Here is a 5,467-nt window from a genome sequence, read left to right on the forward strand (position 1 = left end):
TGTGTGTGTGTGTGTGTAGAGGGAAAGAGAAAAAGAGAAAGATTTGTAAACCAAGAGCATACTGTGTACTCACAGAGACCAGAGACACTGGGTGCCCTTGAACTGCAGTTTCAGGATGCTGGGAACTCAGGTCCTCTGGAAGAGCAGCACACACGCTATTCTCTCTTCAGTCCACCTCCTAAAAAACTTTGAAAGTTGGTGTCAGTAGGCGGAGGAAGACAATAACAGTGCACCCAGACTGGAAGGGAAGGGAGGGAAAGAGGCAGGGAGGGAGGGAGGAAGGGAGTGAATGAGAAAGAGAAAGAGGGAGAAGTACTGAAAAAGGAAGGAGGAACATAGAGAAAACTTGTAACTACCTAGAAGTTAATTTAGATCAACATCTGGTTTTGCCCAGACTGTCATATTCTGGACTACTTTCACATTACTAGTAATTTACTTAAGGTGGGGGAAAAAATGAATGAACTCAAACACGAATGAAAAAGTGGTTTGTTGTGCAAGCAGATTTTCTTTTCACTGATAAATCTTGTATGAAAATGCTGATAACCTCAGGCTTAGGGTATACCTTAGGTGATGGGCACTTGCCTGCATGCACCAGGCCCTGGGTTCAGTCTCCAGGACTGCATAAAGGGTCCATGGCTACTGTCCCAGCACACAGGAAGTGGAGGTAAGAGGATCGGATGTTTAAGGTCATCCATCATGCTAGAGTTTATGGCTTATATGAGACCCTGTCTCAAAGAAAAAAAAAAAGAAACACATTTGATCTCAAGCCCTTCTTGGTCCGTTGGTAAGTGAGCAGGGAGGTAGAAGTAACAGATTGAAGTGTGGTCATAGAGCTGGGCTGTCTCTGAAAGCCTGCCCTATCACAGCCAATGGAAAAAGAGACTCTGGGGGCCTGTCTGCTTGGGAACTTCTTGTCCTGGTCACACCTTATAAAAGGGTAAACAACACTTCATGATGCTCTTGATTTTATGAGAGGCCTGTGGAAGCCACAGGCAGAGTCCTTCTACTTACAATGCTGTTTTCAACAGCTTAGGAGGAGCCCTCTGATAAACACTACTTTGAATAAATTAAGTATAAATCACACTGCACTCCCTAACCTGACAGTTTTAGGAAAACATACAGACATACACACACACAAATTCATGACAGCCCCCAGGTCTAGTGGAAGTAAGGAGTATTAAACTCCAAAGTCACAGGTTTTCATTTTGTTTGAACCTCTGAAAGCAAACAAACAAAAGGCCATGCAAAATGCCCAGGGCTCCCATGGTGGCCTTTGTCCTGAAGTTTCTCAAGTGTTTCCCAGTCAGGACTCCTTTCTACCAAGACATTTTTATGCCACCCAAGTTATAAATAGACATGTAACTTAAACATCTAAGCAATTCTTTAATCTATTAAGGATAAAAATCCAATTTTCATACTACTGAGATGAACATGTTTGTGTTTACAATAAAGAATTAAATCTTGGTTGAACATTTGACACTGCAGGACATAGAACACCATCAATGCTTTTCAGAATTGATTTTGTTCATATAACTATCAGTGCTGAGAATGCTAGAACACATAAATATGTAGTATAGAATAGCAGAAGTATTTTTAGGGCCACTCCACAAAGAATTGAGAATTCTGTCTTAATCCCAAGGCAAAAATTCTTTCAGTTGTTTTATAAAACTCAAGTCAGCAAATAAAACAGCAATTTTCTGTTTGTTTTTTCATTTTTTTAAAGACAGGGGTCTCATATAGCCCAGGCTGGGCTCTCTAGGTCACCAAGGATGACCTTGAACTCTTGACCTCCCTGCTGTTACCTCTTGACTGCTGAGATTTGAGACGTAAGCCACCATGCGAGTTTATATGGTGCTGAGATCAAACTCAGGACTTTGTAAATGCAAGGCAGGCACTCTGCAAGCTGAGCTACAGTCGCAGCCCTGGGATAGCAATACTTAAAACAAACATTCTAACACAGTACAATCTAAAGATATACTAACAGCGTACTTACAGGCTGAAGGGTGATGACCAGAAAATATTGAAAGTCTTTGTTTTTCCATAATGAATCCATTACGTTTCTCTAAGAGCCAGAAACTATATGTACAGCAGCCACTGCAATGTATAGCACACAACAGTCTTGATTCTCATCGGAGGTGTTTCAGGAGGCGTTCCTTTACGTTGCACGGTGTGACAGCCTGCACAGTGCAAAGTGCACAGGTTGTGTGTTCAGAGCCAAGTCTTTGGAGAAGTTGCACAATGTGACATGGGCACTGCCTGCCAGAACCACCTTGGATTCATTTCATATCAGATGCTGAATTAATTTTTGATCACTGCATGTTCTGCTGTTACCAAATTTTCTTACAACACCCATTAAGTAACCACCACATGAGATCATGACCCACAGTTTAAGGGTGGAGAGACTTCTAGATGACTCTCCCCACCTTTACTTTCCTTGAGAGAGTGGTCAGCATAACACCCACCTAGAGAATGTCATACCAAGAGGGTTCCATGCTCCATGGTCTCTGCTTCTCTGTCTAGATGAGAATCTTGAAAGGGCTTAGAAAGTTCTGTGGTCTAAATGTTATGTCCTCTCAAAATTCATATTGAAACCCAAGAATGCACAGGCGGGGCTTCAGGAACCAATTAGAGCAAGAGGAGCTGGGCTGTTTTTATAAAACAGGCCAAAGGAAACTCTGGACGGTTTTCTTAGTGTAAGGCTCTGCAGGAACCAGAGCAGTCTCTTGCCAGAGTGTGGATCAGCTAGCTCCTTCCTCTTGGATGCCCCAGCAGAAATAAAAGTCTGTGTTTATAAACCTCCAGTATTGTACCAGAGTAGCCCAATGGGACTAAGACATAATAAATCAGAGAGGAATTTTCAGTCCCATCACATACAGGCATACTACAGAAAGAATCCAACATTTCATCCAATCTTTGCCTCCTCTCTCTGTCTCTCTGTCTCTCTGTCTCTGTCTCTCTGTCTCTCTGTCTCTCTCTGTGTCTGTCTCTCTTAGTCTCTGTCTCTGTGTCTGTGTCTCTCTCTCTCTCTCTCTCTCTCTCTCTCTCTCTCTCTCTCTCTCTCTCTCTCTCTCCTCTTTCTCTCACCCACCAGCCCCCTTTCTCTCTCCATCATTCCCCCGCCACACTGCCCTGAGACAGGGTCTCATTATCTAATTGAGGTAATCTAGGTTGACCCCAACTTCTGATTCTCCTGCCCCAGCTTTCCTGAGTGCTCATTGCAGATGTGCATGGCCACCCCAGCCTACTGCTTCATTCTTACTGTGTGACTTAAAGTTAAAACCAACCTCTGCGGCTCCCTTCCAAGAGTTTAAGCAGATGTCTCTGAGGGAGCACACTCTCTGACATCCTTGGGAAGAATGTTCATCTTCCCATTAGGTCCCAATAAGATTCCCCTTTCTGAGCATAGAAGGCCATTTCCAGCTCAGTCCTAAAATGAAGACCCTCCCCGTCTCCATGTTGAACACCCAGAGGAGCCTAGAACAAAGCCTTCTTTTTGCAGGGAGGAGAAAGCTTTCCATAATAGACCACCCCATTCTCAGTTCCCTTCCCTTGCTTCCTATCCCACAAGCCTTTCTCCAGCTGAAGCCAAGAACTAACTGGGCAATCTATAGCTGGCAGTTTCCAAGTGCCCCACCTGCTGGACCCTAAGTCATTATTTAAACTGCCTGGGAAAACCGAGAGATAAAAAAATTGGGGGATACAGAGATGTGCATCCTGGAAACTTCCTAAGCATGCATCTTCGTGGCTTTTTATACCATCTCTCCCTCCTCAAGTCAATTCCAAGGAGAGAAGTTAGTTCCAGTAACCAGGCTTCTTACCTCGAAGCCTCCCATGCTGCAAGCATACAGAGGACGCTTCATAAGAATAAGAGCAACAGTAATAGTCCTAATACTGTGTACCTCTAGAGATTAAAACAAAAAATAGAGCTGAGGAGGTGCCTCAGTCGAGGACCTGTGTTCAATCCAGAGCCTGTGTAAAAAGCCAGGTGTGGGGACTTGTATTTGTCACTGAAGATAGAGACAGACTCATCTCTGGGGTTTGTTGGCCAGTCCTTTAGACTAGTTGATGAACCCCAGACTGATGGGAGATTCTGCCTCAAAAAGCAAAGTGGATGGAACCTGAAGAGAAACAATACTCTCCATATGCACCTATCCATTCACACATGTATACTCACACATGAGCACACACAAACACCGAAAAGTAGACAGATGGGTATAAAATGTCACAACATATGCAGTTGATGTCTACAATATTAACCAAGTTTGACAGGTGAGGTACTTGATATTCAGAAATGAACCCAGAGCTTTGGGTCCCCACCCCCAGAGCAGTCTCGCCCCACCCAATGGAGAAAACTGGCCCAAGACATATCACTACTTTCTCTGTCCCAGTGTCCTCCCAGACACCAAGCTCCTTCCACCTTCTCTCACTCATATAAACCCACAGAGGGAACTTCATCATAGGATCACAACCCACAGGCCAAGCAATCAGATCTTTAACATAGTAGAAGTTTCCCTGGGAGTCATGGTGGTTAGCCAGTGTTGAAATAAATGCCAATGGCCATGATTCCCTGAAAGATGGGAGTGAGTTAAAGAGAGATGTGTTTACGTGATGTGGTCTTTCTCTATATTCTGTTATTTCTAGCTTATATTAAGTCTATATTATCAGAGTAGAATGAGTTGGATTTGATGTGTGTGTGTGTGTGTGTGTAGTTTGGTTTTTGTTTTGTTTTGTTTTGTTTTGTTTTGTTTTGTTTTGTTTTGTTTTGAGACAGCATCTCATCTGTCCTAGACTGGCCTTGAACTTGCTATGTAGCCGAGGATAACTTCTAATTCTCCTACCTCCACAGTTCTGAAACCATTGATGTATATATACCACTATGCCTGGTTTATACAATGCTAGAGAAAGAACCCAGGTCTTTGTGAATGCTAGGCAAGCACTCTACCTACCGAGCCATATCTGCTCCCTAGCATTGGCTAGAGCAGAATGTCTTTATTTCTTCAAATTGTTTCTTGTTGGGGAAAATATTTTAAAATACCTGTCTCTGATCTTTTCTCACAGTTTCTTCAAACCTTCCAACAGGATAATGAAAAGAATAAGTCATTGCTATTTAGTTTGGAGAATCTTAAGTGTTTGGAGAAGAACTAACATCTCCTTTCAAATCTGTTTTTTCTTCTTAAATATTAATAGACACACCCCCACAACCCCCACTCCCTTGTGCAATGAAGGAAGAAAAGAGCAGAGTCAACACATCTGGGATGATGATTAACTACTAGTTATAAAATAGTACTTGACAGATCTTACGTTAGTTACGTGCTGATGGTGATTTCAATCGAATAGGTTCAGGATTTTTTTTTTTTTTTTTTTTTGCTTTTAATGAATTTTTTTTTCTTTTTTTTTTTTTTTAATATTTTTATTACATATTTTCCTCAATTACGTTTCCAATGCTATCCCAAAAGTCCCCCTTAGC

General features: G+C 42.4%; 1 protein-coding gene and 1 long non-coding RNA gene across 7 annotated transcripts in view; one reads left to right on the plus strand and one right to left on the minus strand.

The window, feature by feature from the left end:
• The window catches only part of LOC110307712, a 19,908-nt gene extending 17,340 nt beyond the window's left edge, over positions 1-2,568 (minus strand). For 5 of the 6 annotated variants that reach the window (XR_003835322.1, XR_002379459.2, XR_003835319.1 and 2 more), the window contains exons 1-3: positions 2,463-2,568; positions 1,994-2,177; positions 74-186 (exon numbers count right to left, since the gene is read on the minus strand). This is a non-coding gene — a long non-coding RNA (uncharacterized LOC110307712). The remainder of the gene's footprint in view (positions 1-73; positions 187-1,993; positions 2,178-2,462) is intronic. The other variant, XR_002379467.2, reaches the window with a different exon arrangement.
• The window catches only part of Acmsd (aminocarboxymuconate semialdehyde decarboxylase), a 40,006-nt gene that overhangs the window by 1,032 nt on the left and 33,507 nt on the right, over positions 1-5,467 (plus strand). The window lies entirely within an intron of this gene.

This window comes from Mus caroli, chromosome 1, assembly GCF_900094665.2.
Source record: "Mus caroli chromosome 1, CAROLI_EIJ_v1.1, whole genome shotgun sequence".
NCBI classification, from domain to species: Eukaryota; Metazoa; Chordata; class Mammalia; order Rodentia; family Muridae; genus Mus; species Mus caroli.